The 20,531-nt window shown below is 45.0% G+C and overlaps 1 pseudogene; it reads left to right on the forward strand.

The window, feature by feature from the left end:
- LOC127928710 (TP53-binding protein 1-like) overlaps window positions 1-20,070 on the forward strand; it is a 37,411-nt pseudogene extending 17,341 nt beyond the window's left edge.
- The last annotated feature ends 461 nt before the right edge of the window (window positions 20,071-20,531 follow it).

The raw sequence follows: 20,531 nt of genomic DNA on the forward strand, positions 1-20,531 counted from the left end.
TTTGCCTGTTTGATGGTTTGTTGTAGGGCATAGCAGGGTTTCTTGTAAGCTTCCGGGTTAGAGTCCCGCACCTTGAAAGCGGCAGCTCTACCCTTTAGCTCAGTGCGAATGTTGCCTTTAATCCATGGCTTCTGGTTGGGGTATGTATGTACAGTCACTGGAGACGACATCCTCAATGCACTTATTGATAAAGCCAGTGACTGATGTGGTGTGCTCCTCAATGCCATTGGAAGAATCCCGGAACATGTTCCAGTCTGAGAAAAACAGTCCTGTAGTTTAGCATCTGCTTCATCTGACCACTTTTTTTTTTATAGACAGAGTCACTGGTGTTACCTGCTTTAATGTTTGCTTGTAAGCAGGAATCGGGAGGATAAAGTTGTGGTCAGATTTACCAAATGGAGGGAGAGCTTGGTACATGCCTCTGTGTATGGAGTACAGGTGATCTAGAATTATTTTCCCCCTCTGGTTGCACATTTAACATGTTGATAGAAATTTGGTGGAACTGATTTAAGTTTTCCTGCATTAGTCTCCAGCCACTAGGAGCGCCGTCTCTGGGTGAGTGGTGAGTGCTCATCCTTTTACCATGCACAGTTGAGTTGACACTCGGGTTATGAAAGTAGTTTTGAATTCGCTGGGGGGTTGCTGGTGTCCGTATCCTAGATGCCGACTCCTGCCGTTTTGCCTTCTAGTAAGGGACTGCTCAGGGTGTCTCCGCGTGTGTGTCTCAGGGGGTTTGGTTCTAGTATAAAGACACATTTCCGTTCTTCCCCAAGGAAATGGAGAATACTGCATTGCAAGGCAATTTCATGACATTCTATTGGCTTGTTGTATGACCAGTGTCCCTGTCCCCAGCCCCCTGCCCAGCCCCTCTGTGTTCAGCAGGGTGAGGGAGGCCCACAGACAGGTGATGGAGGACCAGGCCGAGGCCCATCCCAGTGACCCTGGAACCCCTGTCAGGTAAACAACGCGTATGGCCTCTGACATGGGTTGTGTTCATCAGGTCAGTGTGGCACAACATTTTAAAAATGTTGCGCAATGCAAACCTTAAAACAAGCGTTTCTTAGTGGACAAATTTGGATTGTAGGCTACCTCCCAGTTTCAGACTGATCTCTTCGGATGCATGAGAAGGATAGTTCTTTTCAGCACGCCTTCAAAAACTAAGGTTTGTCTCTGAGCATTTGGTGCCAACCTGAAGTATAGTCAGTTGATTCCCAGTATAATAGCTCTCCCTGCTGGCTGAAATGAGAACACAAGCCTAATGTCTATTGTGGCCTCAGAGTATCCCTTCTGTTTTAAAGTCCTGTAAAACTTCAATTAAACCTAGTCTCAAATAGTAGCTTGTCCATTTTAAAAAGCCGGGCAGTGGCACACATTTCAGCAAATATACGCCTGTTTCAAATATACGCCTGTTTCAAATATACGCCTGTTTCAAATAAACGCTGGGTCTAAATGAATTGTTTACAAGGTTACGATGACTTATTTACAAGGTTTCATGTTTGATTTGTTACATTGAATAATTCAGTAATGACTAGAAAAAGTTACGTCAGTCATCTGTTTTTATCAGCAGTAAGAAACTGCTAGCCGTTGGCTGCTAACAGCTGAGAACTGCTAGCTAACTGGCAAACACAAAAACAGTCAACTCCTGGAGTACAGAACCCTAGAAGTCGGCTGATCCCACACTAGTGGTGAAAGTAAGAACTGCCAAAATTGCACAGTCAAATAGGAGAATAATTATAATTATTTTTTTTCTCAAAATTGAGGCATACTAAGACAGAAATGTGACGGTGTGTAAATGATAACACATTAGTGCAGAAAATGAAGAACATTTATTAAAATGCTAGAAGTGAATTAACTATGCAAGTGAGCAAAAGCTGTGTGCATTATTAAGGAAATAGTTGTTTAGCTCAAATAGTCACCTGTCTCTAAATGCCTGTTGTGTTGAGTGATTTTAAGCAAATAAACACCCATGCTATTAATTAGAGTTTCACGGTATGTCCGATTGAGATAAACAAGGGACATTAATTGTCTGCTCCAATCTTGTGTCCATTTGACCTTGACAGCCCTCTCTACCTGTCCTGGTATATCTTTAGAATTCAGGAAGTAGGTTGAGTGTGTGTGCGTGCGTGTGAGAGAGACCTACTTCTCTGCTATTTTGGGTACCATTCATGCCCCTTAGAGAGATGGAGTCTCTGTTTGGTTTTGTCCTGTCGAGGTGTTATAACAAGGTCTTTTCAAGATGTCCACACAACACACCACAGCCCTAGTTGGACCTGCTTCTCGGTCCTACCATTACAGGACTACAGAGGCAATATTGAAACCTTTATTAACATTTGGCAAAGGATGATATCAGCTGTTCTGTAAGTTTATATACATTGCCTTCAGAAAGTATTCAAACCCCTTGACTTTCTCCACATTATGTTGTGTTACAGCTTTAATTTAATTTTAAATTAAATGTATCTTTTTTGTCACCAGCCTACACGCAATACCCCATAATGTCATTAAAAATGAAAAGCTGAATGTCTTGAGTCAATAAGTATTCAACCCCTTTGTCATGGAAAGCCTAAATAAGTTCAGGAGTAAAAATGTGCTGAACAAGTCACATAATAAGTTGCATGGACTCACTCTGTGTGCAATAATAGTGGTGAACATCATTTTTAATGACTACCTCATCTCTGTACCCCACTCATACAATTGTCTGTAAGGTCCCTCAGTTGAGCATAACATTTCAGACAGATTCAACCACCAGGGAGGTAAAAAAAAAAGAGAAAAAAAGCAGACATTGAATATCCCTTTGAGCCTGGTGAAGTTATTAATTACACCCAGTCACTACAAAGATATAGCTGTCCTTCCTAACTCAGTTTCCGGAGAGGAAGGAAACTGCTCAGGGATTTCACCATGGGGAGCCAATGGTGACTTTTAAAACAGTTAGTTTCATGGCTGTGATAGAAAACTGAGGATGGATCAACAACATTGTAGCTACTCCACAATACTAACCTAAATGACAGAGTGAAAAGAAGGAAGCCTGTACAGAATTCAAATATTCCAAAACATGCATCCTGTTTGCAACAAGGTACTAAAAAGTAATACTGCTAAAAATATGGCAAAGCAATTCACATTTTGTCCTGAATACAAAGTTATATGTTTGGGGCAAATCCAACACAACACATTACTGAGTACCACTCTATTTCAGTCATAGTGCTGGCTGTTATGGGTATGCTTCAGGACTGGGGAGTTTCAGGATAAAAAGTAAATGTAATGACGCTAAGCACAGGGAAAACCCTAGAGGAAAACCTGGTTCAGTCTGCTTTCCACCAGACACTGGGAGATGAATTCACCTTTTAGCAGGACAATAACCTAAAATACAAGGCCAAATCTACACTAGAGTTGCTTACCAAGAAGACAGTGAATGTTCCTGAGTGGCTGAGTTACAGTTTTGACTTAAATCTACGGCAAGACCTGAAAATGGTTGTCTAGCAATGATCAACAACCAATTTGACGGAGCTTGAAGAATTATGAAAATAATAATAGGCAAATGTTGCACAATCCAGGTGTGGAAAGCTCTTAGAGATTTACCCAGAAAGACTCTCAGATGTAATCACTTCCAACGGTGCTTCTTCAAAGTATTGACTCAGGGGTGTGAGTACTTATGTAAAATGAGAGATGTCTGTATTTAATTTTCAAAAGTTTCAAAAAATATGTTTTCGCTTTGTCATTATGGGGTATTGTGTGTAGATGGGTGAGAAAACAAATGTATTTAATCCATTTTTATTTCCGGCTGTAACACAACAACATGTGGAATAATTTAAGGGATATGAATACTTTCTGAAGGCACGGTATATTTATATGTGCATACATGTATTTCTATTAGTTCTGAAAGTGCTTTACAGTGTAGGGACTCACCCCATCCATGTGTAGCACCCCTCTGGGTGATGCACGGCAGCCATTTTGGCTCTTGAACGCTCACCACACAATGAAAGTGGTTGATTGTGCCATTGACATATGAAATGTCTCTCTCACCTTTCACAGAGGGAACTGTTCAGCTCACCCTCACAGCAGAAAAGCTCCCAAAGACCCTCCATCCCCTCTCTCTCCCTGGAATGCATCAGCCTCCCCAACAGCCAATCCGAGCCCCTCTCCAGCCCCCGCCAGGAAGTGAAGCATACGTTGCCATTGGGGCTCAGAGAGAAAGAGCCTCCTGCTGAACCATCCACCCCAGGCCGTCCAGCAGTGAAAACGCCACAAAAGGCACCGCAGCTGGGGATAGAGAGCCGTGTGGGCCCCCGGAGCCATCCACCCCCACCAGAGCCGCTGCCATCAGACAGAGGGCCGTGTCCCAGCAGACAAGCTTTGACAACACCATCTCTCCCAGTTCACCCAGTAAGGTAAGAGCCACTGGGTTAGCTACAAGGATATGGTTGATCATATTGCAAGGGGATAGAAAGTGATGAGATTCCTGTCCGTTATTCTTCTAGCCTAACCAACATTTCCCCCCCTTGTTCTCTCTTTCTTTTCATCAATCTTGCTTGTCTCATGTTCTCCTGTTTTGTTGTTTCTCTCTCACTCCCTTCATCCACCTTGCCTTTCTCATGTCCTGCTGTTTTGTCGCCCCCTCCCTCTTTCTTACACTCTCTTCATCCAACCTTGCTTGTCTCATGTGTCCTTTTACTTCCTCCTCTCTGACTCTAGATTTGTCAGAGAGTGGCGTTTCAGCAGACCAGTTTTGAAGCGGCTGGCCCCAGGTCTCCAGCAGCCAGCGTAAGGGTCCTTAGTTACCTCACACCTCCTGTCCTTCTTACAATGTCAAAATGGAACAATAATAACATGTCCAAATAACAGAAACAACCATTGTCCCTTCTGCTAGCCCCTCTTCCTTAACGGTTAGCAGATCAAGATTGGCATCCTGTTTGAAATTAAATTCATAAATTGACAATTGCTTATTGTATATTATGATTTTATCTCTGACAGAATATAAAACTGGAGTGACTTTGTAGCAGATCAAGGGCTGAATGTATCAAACGTCTCAGGGGTGCTGATCTAGGATCTGGTCCAACCTGCCCATGTAATCTTATTCATTATGATCTCTGAGACACAACTGATCCTAGATAAACACTTCTGCTCTGAGATACTTGATACATACAGCCCCTGATGAGTGTAAGCGAAGAACGCATTCTGAGGGTCAAGGGTTAACTCCACCCCCCTTCTGTGTGACAGGACGAGCCAGAGACCCCACCTTCGAGGGCAGCTGCTGGTCCCGCCCATCGCAGACACGTGCGGACCATTCAGGAAGTGCGGACTACGGTCACACGCATCATGCAGACGTGTACTACGAGGACGGGAGAGAGGTGGACTGTAAGGTCACTGAGGTGGGGACCAAGCCATTTAGCTCATAGACCTTTCAACTCTTTCTTTTTGACATTGATTACGCGTGTGTGCGCACGTGTGTGCGTGTGCGTGTGTGTGTGTGCGCACGTGTGTGTGTGTGTGTGTTCTTTCTCTCTTCCCCAGGAGTCGGAGGAGCCGGTGGTGGACAGCCATGTGTTGAAAGCGACATCTCTCCGTGTCGCACCGGCAGCTCCATGACCTCTGGTGACCTGGGTGATGTCAGCTCTCTGTCCTCAAAGCTTCCAGCCTGCAGCACAGCTCCGGGGCACCAGCATAAATCACGGGTCCTGCCCAGAGGGGCCCCAGTTTATCATGCCGCCCAGCCGAGGGCCAAGTCTGCCAGGTACTGTAATGGACATGGGTTTGAATTGGATTGTATTTTTGTATTTTTATGATGCATGCAGTTAATTTCCTGATCTGAATTGACCTTTTCCGTCTAGTGACTTCCTTCTGCCTTCTTGTAAATGAGTGGCCCTCAGTCTAGTCTTCTGTAACATGATCTATATACATGCTCTAACACTATTTGTGCTTATTTCTTAGTCTTAATCTCTGTTGTCTTTGCACGCACATTTTCACACCTGTCAACAACAAACATTAGAGAAACAAAATAATTCCTATACTAAACAAGGGTTCAGTATCTAAGTACCCTCTTAACCATAGAAATAGAATTACTAGAAGTGACATTCTATGTCTATGCTTTTAACCACTCTTACCTGTTGACAGGTATGCATGCATATGTCAGTCTTTTGACTTTGTCCACTGTCTAACTACCCCTCTGCCACAACCCCCCAACCCAACACCCAGATAAGTTATTCTAAGGCCCTGTCCACAACTGCTCCCCTAGATGGACCAACCCATATGGTCACAATAGGGGTATCCATCAACTGCCCCATTTCTGCTGTACTGACCGTCCTTCTCTTGGTAGAACTTGGCCTGGGCATAAATCTAGGATCAGCTAACCCTCCACAACCCTAACCTCAACCATCATAAGGAAAAAATATAAAACTGACCTTAGTTCAGCTTTTATGGATGATTCATCCTTCCCTGTCCCTCTCCTCTCTGTCTGCAGCCCCAGGAGGGAGTGGGCCACAGCAGAGGGCCACAGGGGTCAAACGGCAGGGTCAGAGTTCATGAGAGAGAGAGAGTTCTAGGACTCCATGGGTCACGGGCCTTCACCCCATTGACGCCCGCGGAAGAGCCAGGAGGGGCAGACCTCCGTCCCGCTCACCCCTGTCCAGGTGAGCCCTGTCTAGGGACGCAACTGGAGCTGTAGTGGGTCAGAGTTTCAGAAACACCTAGTGACATCATCAAAGCAGACATTAGGTGCATGAACAAACACAACTACATCCACGCCAGCACGTATGTAGCCAATTGTGCTTTCCCAAAATAGTAATGCAACGCGATTCAACCGGTGTGCAACGCATGGACGCATGGGAGTTGGTTGCTTCCCGACATCATTCAGCATTCTAAAACATGTGTGGGTGCGTGTACATTTTCCCAACCTTTCGGCTTCCATTTTGAAAACAAGTCAACCTGAGATGAGACACTGAGATAGTTTAATGAAACCTTAGAATTGAGTACAGAAATTGAACATTTTGGGTTCCTAGCTTTAGAACAAGGATCCTCCATCCTGCTGTTTCTAGAGAGCTGCAGTAGCCCAGGTATTTGTCTCTCCAATCCCACAGGGTCCCTGCTGACATTATCCTTTTCCTGTCTTCACTAATCATCTCAATGCAACACAGCTGTCTCCTTTTCCTGTCTTCACTAATCATCTCAATGCAACACAGCTGTCTCCTTTTCCTGTCTTCACTAATCTCAATGCAACACATCTTCACTAATCATCTCAATGCAACACAGCTGTCTCTTTTCCTTTTCCTGTCTTCACTAATCATCTCAATGCAACACAGCTGTCTCCTTTTCCTGTCTTCACTAATCATCTCAATGCAACACAGCTGTCTCCTTTTCCTGTCTTCACTAATCATCTCAATGCAACACAGCTGTCTCCTTTTCCTGTCTTCACTAATCATCTCAATGCAACACAGCTGTCTCCTTTTCCTGTCTTCACTAATCATCTCAATGCAACACAGCTGTCTCCTTTTCCTGTCTTCACTAATCATCTCAATGCAACACAGCTGCTGTCTTCACTAATCATCTCTGCAACACAGCTGTCTCCTTTTCCTGTCTTCACTAATCATCTCAATGCAACACAGCTGTCTCCTTTTCCTGTCTTCACTAATCATCTCAATGCAACACAGCTGTCTCCTTTTCCTGTCTTCACTAATCATCTCAATGCAACACAGCTGTCTCCTTTTCCTGTCTTCACTAATCATCTCAATGCAACACAGCTGTCTCCTTTTCCTGTCTTCACTAATCATCTCAATGCAACACAGCTGTCTCCTTTTCCTGTCTTCACTAATCATCTCAATGCAACACAGCTGTCTCCTTTTCCTGTCTTCACTAATCATCTCAATGCAACACAGCTGTCTCCTTTTCCTGTCTTCACTAATCATCTCAATGAAACACAGCTGTCCCTGTCTAACATGTATGTTTCTTATTGACTAAAAAGAGCCCAAACTTTAAAGCACTGTGTGTGCAGTATATAGAACATGACTGGTCTGTTCCACTGGAGGAGTAACGCTGATCTATTCTTTACATAATGTTTCTAAACATATGTCTTTAATGTTCAAAATGTTGATGGTGCTCTTTGTCCTATTGACTCTCTCAGGGGTGCCGGGGTCCCTCGTGCCAATGCCCGCGGCCAACCACTGTCGTCCTCCGAGGATGAGCCCTACACCCGCCTGTGTCCCACCCCGCACATCCCAGACAGCCCAGTGGTCCCCAGCCACTCCTCCACGTCTCTCCTCACCACCATTTCCCAAGATGAAAGCAGCCCAGCTGGGAGCAGCTTCGTGGGGCTTCGCGTGGTGGCCAAGTGGTCCAGCAACGGCTACTTCTACTCAGGCCGCATCACCAAGGACCTGGGCGAGAGGCGTTACTGCCGCTCTTCGATGACAGCTATGAGTGCGAGGTCACGGGCAAGGACATCCTGCTGTGCGACCCCATCCCCTGGACACTGAGGTCACGGCACTGCTGGAGGACGAGCATTTTACTTCCAGCACAGGTGATTCTGCGTTCAAAACAACTGGGAACTCTGAAAAATATGAGGTCAAATCATGACGTCAGTGATCTTCAGGTCGGAAAGTCGGAGCTCTAGAAAGGGACCTGAGTTGGAATGACCGTTCAAATAGATTTTTCCCAGTCAAGCTCGTTTTTTCCCCTCGTTCCCAGTAGTTTTGAAAGCAATAAAGTTGGAAGTCAGAGAGTTCCCAGTTCTTTTGAAAGCGGCATGAGAAGGGAAAAAGAGAGGACAGATTGTTTGCACTTGAACAATCCCTGACATGGATTTAAAAGCATATGATTGGTTTGGTGTATGGCATTAACTGGGGGAAGTTTCTCCCATGGTTAAACGCATGACGGGAGTGTGAAAACATGCGTGGAGAATCTGGACGCAGGACAGGAGAGGACAGGAGAAGAGAGAGAATGGGGTTGGAGTGGAGGATAGAAAAATAAGACCATTCGAGTCTCAACACAGACCCATGGCTGAGAAGAGGTCAGGCTGTCACTGGAAACTCATTTCCCTTCATGTGGTTGGCCCTTTTTGCCAATTCTGTCTTTAAATGGAAAAAGAAGCTCCGGCATTGGTGATCCTGACTCTCCACAAATGTAATGGATCTTCAGTGGAATGTTAATATCAGTGTACTGTAGTCTCTCTTCAATTGACTGTTGTTTTTCTCCATGTAGCTGATATGATGCAAATTTGACTGCTTATCAACCCTTCTCTGGCTTTGCCTTGTCTCCCCAGGTCGAGTGAAGGGCTACAAGAAGGAGGGCGAGGACTTGTTCTACAGTGTGGAGAAGCAGGGCCAGACTACAGCTGTAGAGAGGGAGGGGCCAGACTACAGCTGTAGAGAGGGAGGGCCAGACTACAGCTGTAGAGAGGGGAGGGCCAGACCACAGCTGTAGAGAGGGAGGGCCAGACTACAGCTGTAGAGAGGGGAGGGCCAGACTACAGCTGTAGAGAGGCAGTGGTACAGCCGCAGTTCTGTCATCCTGACCATGGAGCAAGGCAACAGGCTGAGAGAACAGTACGGCCTGGGACCCTACGAGCCCTCCACACCCTGGCCAAGGCCTCTGATATCAGCCTGGGTAAGACAACCACAAAGCTTTGAGGATTGACTAAGTGAGAACCATATAGCCGTGCCCTGGCAAGAACCACAAGTACCCTTTACAGTGAGCCGAGATGTACTGCACTGGCCTGGTTACGCTAACACAATAGTTGCTGGAACTCTTCTGGAAAGGACAGTGTGAAACTAAATGATTGGACCTAGCACAGTAGCATACCACCCAGCATCCCACTGCTGGCTTGCTTCTGAAGCTAAGCAGGGTTGGTCCTGGGTGGTCCCTGGATGGGAGACCAGATGCGACGAGTGGTGTAAGAGGGCCAGTAGGAGGTACTCTTTTCTCTGGTCTAAAAAAAATCATTAAAAATATCCCAATGCCCCAGGGCAGTGATTGGGGACATTGCCCTGTGTAGGGTGCAGTCTTTCGGATGGGACGTTAAACGGTGTCCTGACTCTCTGTGGTCACTAAAAGATCCCATGGCATTTATTATAAGAGTAGGGGTGTTAACCCTGGTGTCCTGGCTAAATTCCCAATCTGACCCTCATACCATCATGACCACCTAATCATCCCCAGCTTCCAATTGGCTCATTCATCTCCACTTCTCTCCCCTGTAACTATTACCCAGGTCGTTGCTGTAAATGAGAATGTGTTCTCAGTCAACTTACCCGGTTAAATAAAAACAGTACAGGTTGGGTTGGCATGATAATGTTAAAATGGTATAATGTGAGCACTGCCCAATAAGGAAATATATTACATTACTCCTCTTAAGTTTAAATTGATTCATCTCTACGTTTCACATAGCTTGATAAAGACTCCCAAGTCTCTGTGAAAACAGTGATTCCTTCATACAGGAAGAATCTGCTGAGTGTTTCATCAAACAGAAGTGGGGTTAAATGTTAGTGTCATTTCCGTGTCAAGTGTGATGACGTGTGACATTGCTGGGCCCTCCCCACAGATTGAAGTAGAGATATAATGAGTACATTCTATGGCGCTGTCTTCCACAGATAACCTGGTGGAGGAAGAGGAGACGCAGGGGGATCACAGGGGGCCAGCCCCTCACCCCTGGCCCCTCTGGGAAGAGGAAGCTGATCAGCTCTGAGGACAGGGACGGGACCCCGGCTAAGCGAGGCCGCAGAGGGGAGCCAGAGCCGGTACGGAGACCAAGTCACCCTAAACTTGACACCATACCTTAACCCTGACCCTACACCTAACCTCTGTGTCCAAGCCTAAACTCTCAACTGTAACCTCTAACATTTAGGTTCAACTTAAATGTCAACCCAAAACCTAAAATGCCCACCTCCAACCCCAGTCTATTTAACACTAAGCCACAGCCCTAACCTCAACCTCAGTAACACTAAGCCACAGCCCTAACCTCAACCTCGGAGCATAGATCACTGAGCAAACCATACAGACCTGACCCCAGAACAGTGGACTGAGAGCCCTTGGTAATGGTTTGGATAGGTGGAGGCATTTTTATACATTCTAGAAATGTATTTCTATATTTATTAACATAATTGGTTTCTGTGGGGTGCAGAATTTTAGACTGCTGCAATGTACATTTTAACTATTTATTAATACAATTGGTTTTAGTCAGTATTGGTAGTTTTTATGAATGTAATTATGAACTATAAGAGCAGGGCACGCATTGAAAATGTAATGTTTTTTAAACACAATTTTAAAAAATAAAGATTTGGATATTTGAAATGATTTTCTGTAAAGAGTATTCTTAGTATTGCTAGATCTCTATAGAGATTACAGTATATAACCAGTCATAAAGCCTTTGAGTTTGTATTCAGACCCACAGACATTTTTGACTACCACAGTGCACTGCAACCACCACCCTCTCCTTATAATAATATATGCCATTTAGTAGATGCTTTTATCCAAAGCCACTTAGTCATGCGTGCATACTGCATACATTTTATGTACGAGGTGGCAGGTAGCCTGGTGGTAGTGTTGGACTAGTAACCGAAAGGTTGCAAGATCGAATCCCTGAGCTGTCGTTCTGCCCAAGAACAAGGCAGTTAACCCACTGTTCCTAGGCTGTCATTGAAAATAAGAATTTGTTCTTAACTGACTTTCCTAGTTAAAGGTCAAATAAAAATATGTTTTCTTTAAAATGGGTGGTCCTGGGAATTGAAACCACTATCCTGGCGTTGCAAGTGCCATGCTTTACCAACGGAGCGACCGAGGACCTTAGGCTGAGTTGGTATGTGAATAACTACTAATAGACTTGGTGTTGGTCCACATGTGTAAAGGAAACAGGTAAAGGTGTGTTTTTATATTATCCACTGAATATTTGCTTAGAGGGGTGTCTTTCCATAAACCTTTCACTCCTTTGAACCGCGCACGGATCCCAAAAACTTGTTTTGAGTGACGGCAGACAATGTTTCATGACATTGAGAGAAGTGTCAAGTCAAACCTGTTTTCCTTTAGTTGTTTGAAGAGCTGAAGCTCATGTTTTACTGCACCGGTTGTGTTTGAAGGGCTGAAGCTCATGTTTTACTGCACTGGTGGTGTTTGAAGGGCTGAAGATCATGTTTTACTGCACTGGTGGTGTTTGAAGGGCTGAAGCTCATGTTTTACTGCACCGGTTGTGTTTGAAGGGCTGAAGATCATGTTTTACTGCACTGGTTGTGTTTGAAGGGCTGAAGCTCATGTTTTACTGCACCGGTTGTGTTTGAAGGGCTGAAGATCATGTTTTACTGCACTGGTGGTGTTTGAAGGGCTGAAGCTCATGTTTTACTGCACTGGTGGTGTTTGTGTTCTTCCTCAGTCTGTTATAAAGCTATTTTTCTTCATAGACCTTTTTCTCTTGAAATACACAATTGCAGCTGTTTCATTGATGGTTTCTAATTTCTGCCGTCTCTCTATTTCTCTCTCTCTGTGTATGTGTCTCTGATTGGGCGTCTGTATGTGTCCATCCATTCATTTCTCTCCACAGGTCAGCGGGTTGGTGTGTGTAACACCTCAGGCAGTGGCACCGACCTGCCCTGGGACCATAGTGACCTGGCGGAGACTCACGGCCCGCTGCCCCAGAGTGCATCTCTCTTCCTGGGCTTTGCCTTCATGCTGACCGCATCATCAGAGAGCGACCGCCAGACCAACCAGACAATCAGCGATGGCGAGGAGGGTGAGAAGGCTATGGCCCAATCCCAAATCTACCCCTAAAACCTACCCCCTTGTGGAGATGGGAGAGGATTTGATTGGTATAAGCAATATGGTGAAACTCCATCTGGCCTATCAGAGGACAGGGTGGAGCTATAGTACTATCAAATTGCAAACACCTCTCAAATCCAGTCAGATCTCCACATGCATAAAGCATAGGGTCCAGGGGGTCGTTTCTGGATGGGACCCTTGTGTATTCCCAGACAGTGGAACACCCCTTAAAGGGATAGTTCATTCCAGTGTTCAAATTATACTTTGTCTTTTGGGGGTGCACAACATTGAAATCTTTGACCTTTTGGGGGAGCCCCACATTTACAGTGCCTTGCGAAAGTATTCGGCCCCCTTGAACTTTGCGACCTTATGCCACATTTTAGGCTTCAAACATAAAGATATAAAACTGTATTTTTTTGTGAAGAATCAACAACAAGTGGGACACAATCATGAAGTGGAAAGACATTTATTGGATATTTCAAACTTTTTTAACAAATCAAAAACTGAAAAATTGGGCGTGCAAAATTATTCAGCCCCTTTACTTTAAGTGCAGCAAACTCTCTCCAGAAGTTCAGTGAGGATCTCTGAATGATCCAATGTTGACCTAAATGACTAATGATGATAAATACAATCCACCTGTGTGTAATCAAGTCTCCGTATAAATGCACCTGCACTGTGATAGTCTCAGAGGTCCGTTAAAAGCGCAGAGAGCATCATGAAGAACAAGGAACACACCAGGCAGGTCCGAGATACTGTTGTGAAGAAGTTTAAAGCCGGATTTGGATGCAAAAAGATTTCCCAAGCTTTAAACATCCCAAGGAGCACTGTGCAAGCGATAAGATTGAAATGGAAGGAGTATCAGACCACTGCAAATCTACCAGGACCTGGCCGTCCCTCTAAACTTTCAGCTCATACAAGGAGAAGACTGATCAGAGATGCAGCCAAGAGGCCCATGATCACTCTGGATGAACTGCAGAGATCTACAGCTGAGGTGGGAGACTCTGTCCATAGGACAACAATCAGTCTTATATTGCACAAATCTGGCCTTTATGGAAGAGTGGCAAGAAGAAAGCCATTTCTTAAAGATATCCATAAAAAGTGTTGTTTAAAGTTTGCCACAAGCCACCTGGGAGACACACCAAACATGTGGAAGAAGGTGCTCTGGTCAGATGAAACCAAAATTGAACTTTTTGGTAACAATGCAAAACGTTATGTTTGGTGTAAAGCAACACAGCTCATCACCTGAACACACCATCCCCACTGTCAAACATGGTGGTGGCAGCATCATGGTTTGGGCCTGCTTTTCTTCAGCAGGGACAGGGAAGATGGTTAAAATTGATGGGAAGATGGATGGAGCCAAATACAGGACCATTCTGGAAGAACCTGATGGAGTCTGCAAAAGGCCTGAGACTGGGACGGAGATTTGTCTTCCAACAAGACAATGATCCAAAACATAAAGCAAAATCTACAATGGAATGGTTCAAAAATAAACATATCCAGGTGTTAGAACGGCCAAGTCAAAGTCCAGACCTGAATCCAATCGAGAATCTGTGGAAAGAACTGAAAACTGCTGTTCACAAATGCTCTCCATCCAACCTCACTGAGCTCGAGCTGTTTTGCAAGGAGGAATGGGAAAAAATTTCAGTCTCTCGATGTGCAAAACTGATAGAGACATACCCCAAGCGACTTACAGCTGTAATCGCAGAAAAGGTGGCGCTACAAAGTATTAACTTAAGGGGGCTGAATAATTTTGCACGGACAATTTTTCCGTTTTTGATTTGTTAAAAAGTTTGAAATATCCAATAAATGTCGTTCCACTTCATGATTGTGTCCCACTTGTTGTTGATTCTTCACAAAAAAATACAGTTTTATATCTTTATGTTTGAAGCCTGAAATGTGGCAAAAGGTCGCAAAGTTCAAGGGGGCCGAATACTTTCGCAATGCACTGTATATTTGAATTATTATGGGGTCTCTAATTTGATGTTCATTCCAATATTAAAGTTTGACAGATATTCATAAATCGGCGGAATCCTAACTTTGAGACTTTGGTGTTAATAATGGATGTCACTGGGAAACTTGCAAGAAAATAATTACTGAGTGTGTGGATCAAGTAAAAATTCTGCCCAGGAATCTGGTTAGTTTTAGGCAAAGGTCTTCCACAGTGGTCTGTGCAGCTTCAATGAAATGTATTTAATTAATTTAAGACACACCGACATCCTTTTTTGTTTATCTAAATGACAGCTAAAGATCTCTCTGTGTATGTTAACATGTTTTATGTTGTCCTTTCCCTCCAATAGAGTATGTGCAGACGGCCCCCTATCACAAACGTTACACTGAGACCCAGCTGGAGGCCGGAGCAGGCTTCATCCTCAACGACTTCAATGAGGAACAGGTGACATGGAACACCCATAGAGAGAGAATTACTAGAAGGGACAAAGCCTCTCATTTCACTGCAATTCTATTTCTATGAGCACACTTCTACAGCAATGTCAGTTCTCATGGAATATGGAGAGGGAAGCGACAGTAGGGAGGCATTACTGCATGTAGGCACACTACATCTTCTGCACCTACAGTTGAAGTTGGAAGTTTATGATGAAGCCTACACTTAGGTTGGAGTCAAACTTGTTTTTCAACCACTCCACAAATTTCTTGTGAACAAACTATAGTTTTGGCAAGTCGGTTAGGACATCTACTTTGTGCATGACACAAGTAATGTTTCCAACAATTGTTTAGACAGATTATTTCACTTATAATTCACTGTATCACAATTTCAGTGGGTCAGAAGTTAACCTACACTAAGTTTACTGTGGATTTAAACAGCTTGGAAAATTCCAGAAAATTATGTCATGGCTTTAGAAGCTTCTGATAGGCTAATTGACATAATTTGAGTCAATTGGAGGTGTACCTGTGGATGTATTTCAAGGCCTACCTTTAAACTCAGTACCTCTTTGCTTGACATCATGGGAAAATCAAAAGAAATCACCCAAGACCTCAGAAGAACTTCCGCGACGCATATAAGGCCCTGCCCCAGCCCCCTTTCGGAAAAGCTGACCACGACTCCATTTTGTTGATCCCTGCCGACAGACAAACTTAAACAAGAGGCTCCCACGCTGAGGTCTGTCCAACGCTGGTCCGAACAAGCTGACTCCACACTCCAAGACTGCTTCCATCACGTGGACTGGGACATGTTTCGTATTGCGTCAGATAAAAATATTGACGAATACGCTGATTCGTGTGCGAGTTCATTAGAACGTGCGTCGAAGATGTCGTTCCCATAGCAACGATAAAAACACTCCCTAACCAGAAACCGTGGATTGATGGCAGCATTCACGTGAAACTGAAAGCGCGAACCACTGCTTTTAATCAGGGCAAGGTGTCTGGTAACATGACCGAATACAAACAGTGTAGCTATTCCCCCCGCAAGGCTATTAAACAAGCTAAGCGTCAGTACAGAGACAAAGTAGAATCTCAATTCAACGGCTCAGACACAAGAGGCATGTGGCAGGTTCTACAGTCAATCACGGACTACAAGAAGAAACCCAGCCCAGTCACGGACCAGGATGTCTTGCTCCCAGGCAGACTAAATAACTTTTTGCCCGCTTTGAGGACAATACAGTGCCACTGACACGGCCTGCAACGAAAACATGCGGTCTCTCCTTCACTGCAGCCGAGGTGAGTAAGACATTTAAACGTGTTAACCCTCGCAAGGCTGCAGGCCCAGACGGCATCCCCAGCCGCGCCCTCAGAGCATGCGCAGACCAGCTGGCCGGTGTGTTTACGGACATATTCAATCAATCCCTATACCAGTCTGCTGTTCCCACATGCTTCAAGAGGGCCACCATTGTTCCCAAGAAAGCTAAGGTAACTGAGCTAAACGACTACCGCCCGTAGCACTCACTTCCGTCATCATGAAGTGCTTTGAGAGACTAGTCAAGGACCATATCACCTCCACCCTACCTGACACCTAGACCCACTCCAATTTGCTTACCGCCCAAATAGGTCCACAGACGATGCAATCTCAACCACACTGCACACTGCCCTAACCCACCTGGACAGGAGGAATACCTATGTGAGAATGCTGTTCATCGACTACAGCTCGGCATTCAACACCATAGTACCCTCCAAGCTCGTCATCAAGCTCGAGACCCTGGGTCTCGACCCCCGCCCTGTGCAACTGGGTACTGGACTTCCTGACGGGCTGCCCCCAGGTGGTGAGGGTAGGCAACAACATATCCTCCCCGCTGATCCTCAACACGGGGGCCCCACAAGGGTGCGTTCTGAGCCCTCTCCTGTACTCCCTGTTCACCCACGACTGCGTGGCCACGCACGCCTCCGACTCAATCATCAAGTTTGCGGACGACACAACAGTGGTAGGCTTGATTACCAACAACGACGAGACGGCCTACAGGGGAGGAGGTGAGGGCCCTCGGAGTGTGGTGTCAGGAAAATAACCTCACACTCAACGTCAACAAAACTAAGGAGATGATTGTGGACTTCAGGAAACAGCAGAGGGAACACCCCTATCCACATCGATGGAACAGTAGTGGAGAGGGTAGCAAGTTTTAAGTTCCTCGGCATACACATCACAGACAAACTGAATTGGTCCACTCACACTGACAGCGTCGTGAAGAAGGCGCAGCAGCGCCTCTTCAACCTCAGGAGGCTGAAGAAATTTGGCTTGTCACCAAAAGCACTCACAAACTTCTACAGGTGCACAATCGAGAGCATCCTGGCGGGCTGTATCACCGCCTGGTACGGCAACTGCTCCGCCCTCAACCGTAAGGCTCTCCAGAGGGTAGTGAGGTCTGCACAACGCATCACCGGGGCAAACTATCTGCCCTCCAGGACACCTACACCACCCGATGTTACAGGAAGGCCATAAAGATCATCAAGGACATCAACCACCCGAGCCACCGCCTGTTCACCCCGCTATCATCCAGAAGGCGAGGTCAGTACAGGTGCATCAAAGCTGGGACCGAGAGACTGAAAAACAGCTTCTATCTCAAGGCCATCAGACTGTTAAACAGCCACCACTAACATTGAGTGGCTGCTGCCAACACACTGACACTGACACTGACCCAACTCCAGCCACTTTAATAATGGGAATTGATGGGAAATTATGTAAATATATCACTAGCCACTTTAAACAATGCTACCTTATATAATGTTACTTACCCTACATTATTCATCTCATATGCATACGTATATACTGTACTCTATATCATCTACTGCATCCTTATGTAATACATGTATCACTAGCCACTTTAACTTTGCCACTTTGTTTACTTTGTCTACATACTCATCTCATATGTATATACTGTACTCGATACCATCTACTGTATGCTGCTCTGTACCATCACTCATTCATATATCCTTATGTACATATTCCTTATCCTTACACTGTGTATAAGACAGTAGTTTTGGAATTGTTAGTTAGATTACTTGTTGGTTATCACTGCATTGTCGGAACTAGAAGCACAAGCATTTCGCTACACTCGCATTAACATCTGCTAACCATGTGTATGTGACAAATAAAATTTGATTTGAAGAAAAATTGTAGACCTCCACAAATCTGGTTCATCCTTGGGAGCAATTTCCAAACGCCTGAAGGTACCACTTTCATCTGAACAAACACCATGGGACAACGCAGCAGTCATACTGCTCAAGAAGGAGACGTGTTCTGTCTTCTTGAGATGAAAAGTGCAAATCAATCCCAGAACAACAGCAAAGGACCTTGTGAAGATGCTGGAGGAAACAGGTACAAAAGTATATCCACAATAAAACGAGTCCTATATTGACAGGACCTGAAAAGCCGCTCAGCAAGGAAGAAGCCACTGCTCCAAAACTGCCATAAAAAAGACAGACTACGGTTTGCAACTGCATATGGGGACAAGATCATACTTTTTGAAGAAATGTCCTCTGGTCTGATGAAACAAAAATAGAACTGTTTGGCCATAATGACCATCATTATGTTCGGAGGAAAAGAGGGGAGGCTTGCAAGCCAAATAACACCATCCCAACCGTGAAGCGCGAGGGTGGCAGCATCATGTTGGGGGTGCTTTGCTGCAGGAGGGACTGATGCACTTCACAAAATAGATGGCATCATGAGGCAGGAAAATTATGTGGATATATTGAAGCAACATCTCAAGACATCAGTCTGGAAGTTAAAGCTTGGTCTCAAATGGGTCTTCCAAATGCTTGGGGTCATTGTCCATACTTCCAAAGTTGTGACAAAATGGCTTAAGGACAACAAAGTCAAGGTATTGGAGTGGCCATCACAAAGCCCTGACCTCAATCCCATAGAAAATTTGTGGGCAGAACTGAAAAAGCGCGTGGGAGCAAGGAGCTCCTGACTCAGTTACACCAGCTCTGTCAGGAGGAATGGGCCAAAATTCCCCCAACTTATTGTGGGAAGCTTGTGGAAGGCTACCTGAAACGTTCGACCCAAGTTAAACAATTTAAAGGCAATGCTACCAAATACTAATTGAGTGTATGTAAACTTCTGACCTCCTGGGAAAGTGATAAAATAAATCACTCTACTATTATTCTGACATTTCACATTCTTAAAATGAAGTGGTGATCCTAACTGACCTAAAACAGGGAATTTTTACTAGGATTAAATGTCAGGAATTGTGAAAAAACTGAGTTAAATGTATTTGGCTAAGGTGTATGTAAACTTCTGACTTCAACTGTATATGTCACAGGAGGTAGTGCACTTGCTCTGTAAACAAAGGGTCCCTGGTTCAAGTTCCATTTCAGCATTCTTCCCTCAATTGCTCCACTAAAAAAGAATGCAATGTTTAGATTTCCTTCTACATATTCAATTTCTAATATTGCCCATCATGAAGTGTCCTCTCTTGTGATTCCCTCCTGCCGCAGTGCAAGGCGGCCTATCAGAGCCTGCTGATCACCGACCAGCATAGCCGAACCAGGAAGTACCTGCTGTGTGTGGCCAGTGGCGTGCCGTGTGTGTCTCACATCTGGGTGAGGGACTGTTGCAAGGAGGGCAAGCTGCTCAACTACAGGAACTACCTGCTGCCCGCCGGAGTGGGCCCTGACGAGCGCATAGTGGAATGGTGGGGATTGTAGTTGTTTATGTCCAAAAAATTGTCAGACTACACCTGTCCCTATCATATAGGAATAATGCAGGCACTTTAAGTGGCCCTCTCAAGTGATACAAATGTAAACACTGGTAGTCTACTATTATAATGGCATCCACAGTCTATCAAACAAACACATTTTATAAACCCCTTTTAACAATAGCAGTTGTCACAGTGCTTTACAGATACCCAGCCTAAATCCCCTTGGAGCAAGCAATGCATAAGCACAGTGGCTAGGAAAAACTCCTGGAAAGGCAGGAACAGGCTCTGAGGGGGTGGCCAGTCCTCTGGATGTACCAGGTGGAGATTTTAAGAGTACTTGTGCCAGATGTGTTCAACTGTTCCTAGATGACCAGCAGGTCAAAACAAATAACCACGGTGGCTATAGAGTCATGTATTCAAAGTGAACAAAACACTTCAAGAATGAATATGGTCCTGGTGCTGAGGGAATGCATTGAGTGCTTTTGTTTATTTTGATCAGGCATCCGCTGCAGCCCGTTTAAGGCCCTGCGGGTCCTGTTAGTATTTGAGGAGCCGGCGGAGCTGTGGTCTGAGCTGCTAATGATGAGTGGAGCTTCCTCTGTGAGACAGCATCAAGCAGAAAGGACAGCTCTGGTACATACAGTACAATACATGCTCTCCTGTCCCAGCACTGCTTGAAAATTAACTATCAAAACAAACATGTTGGTGTGTCTATATGGTAACACT

Source organism: Oncorhynchus keta, unplaced genomic scaffold, assembly GCF_023373465.1.
Source record: "Oncorhynchus keta strain PuntledgeMale-10-30-2019 unplaced genomic scaffold, Oket_V2 Un_scaffold_3531_pilon_pilon, whole genome shotgun sequence".
NCBI classification, from domain to species: Eukaryota; Metazoa; Chordata; class Actinopteri; order Salmoniformes; family Salmonidae; genus Oncorhynchus; species Oncorhynchus keta.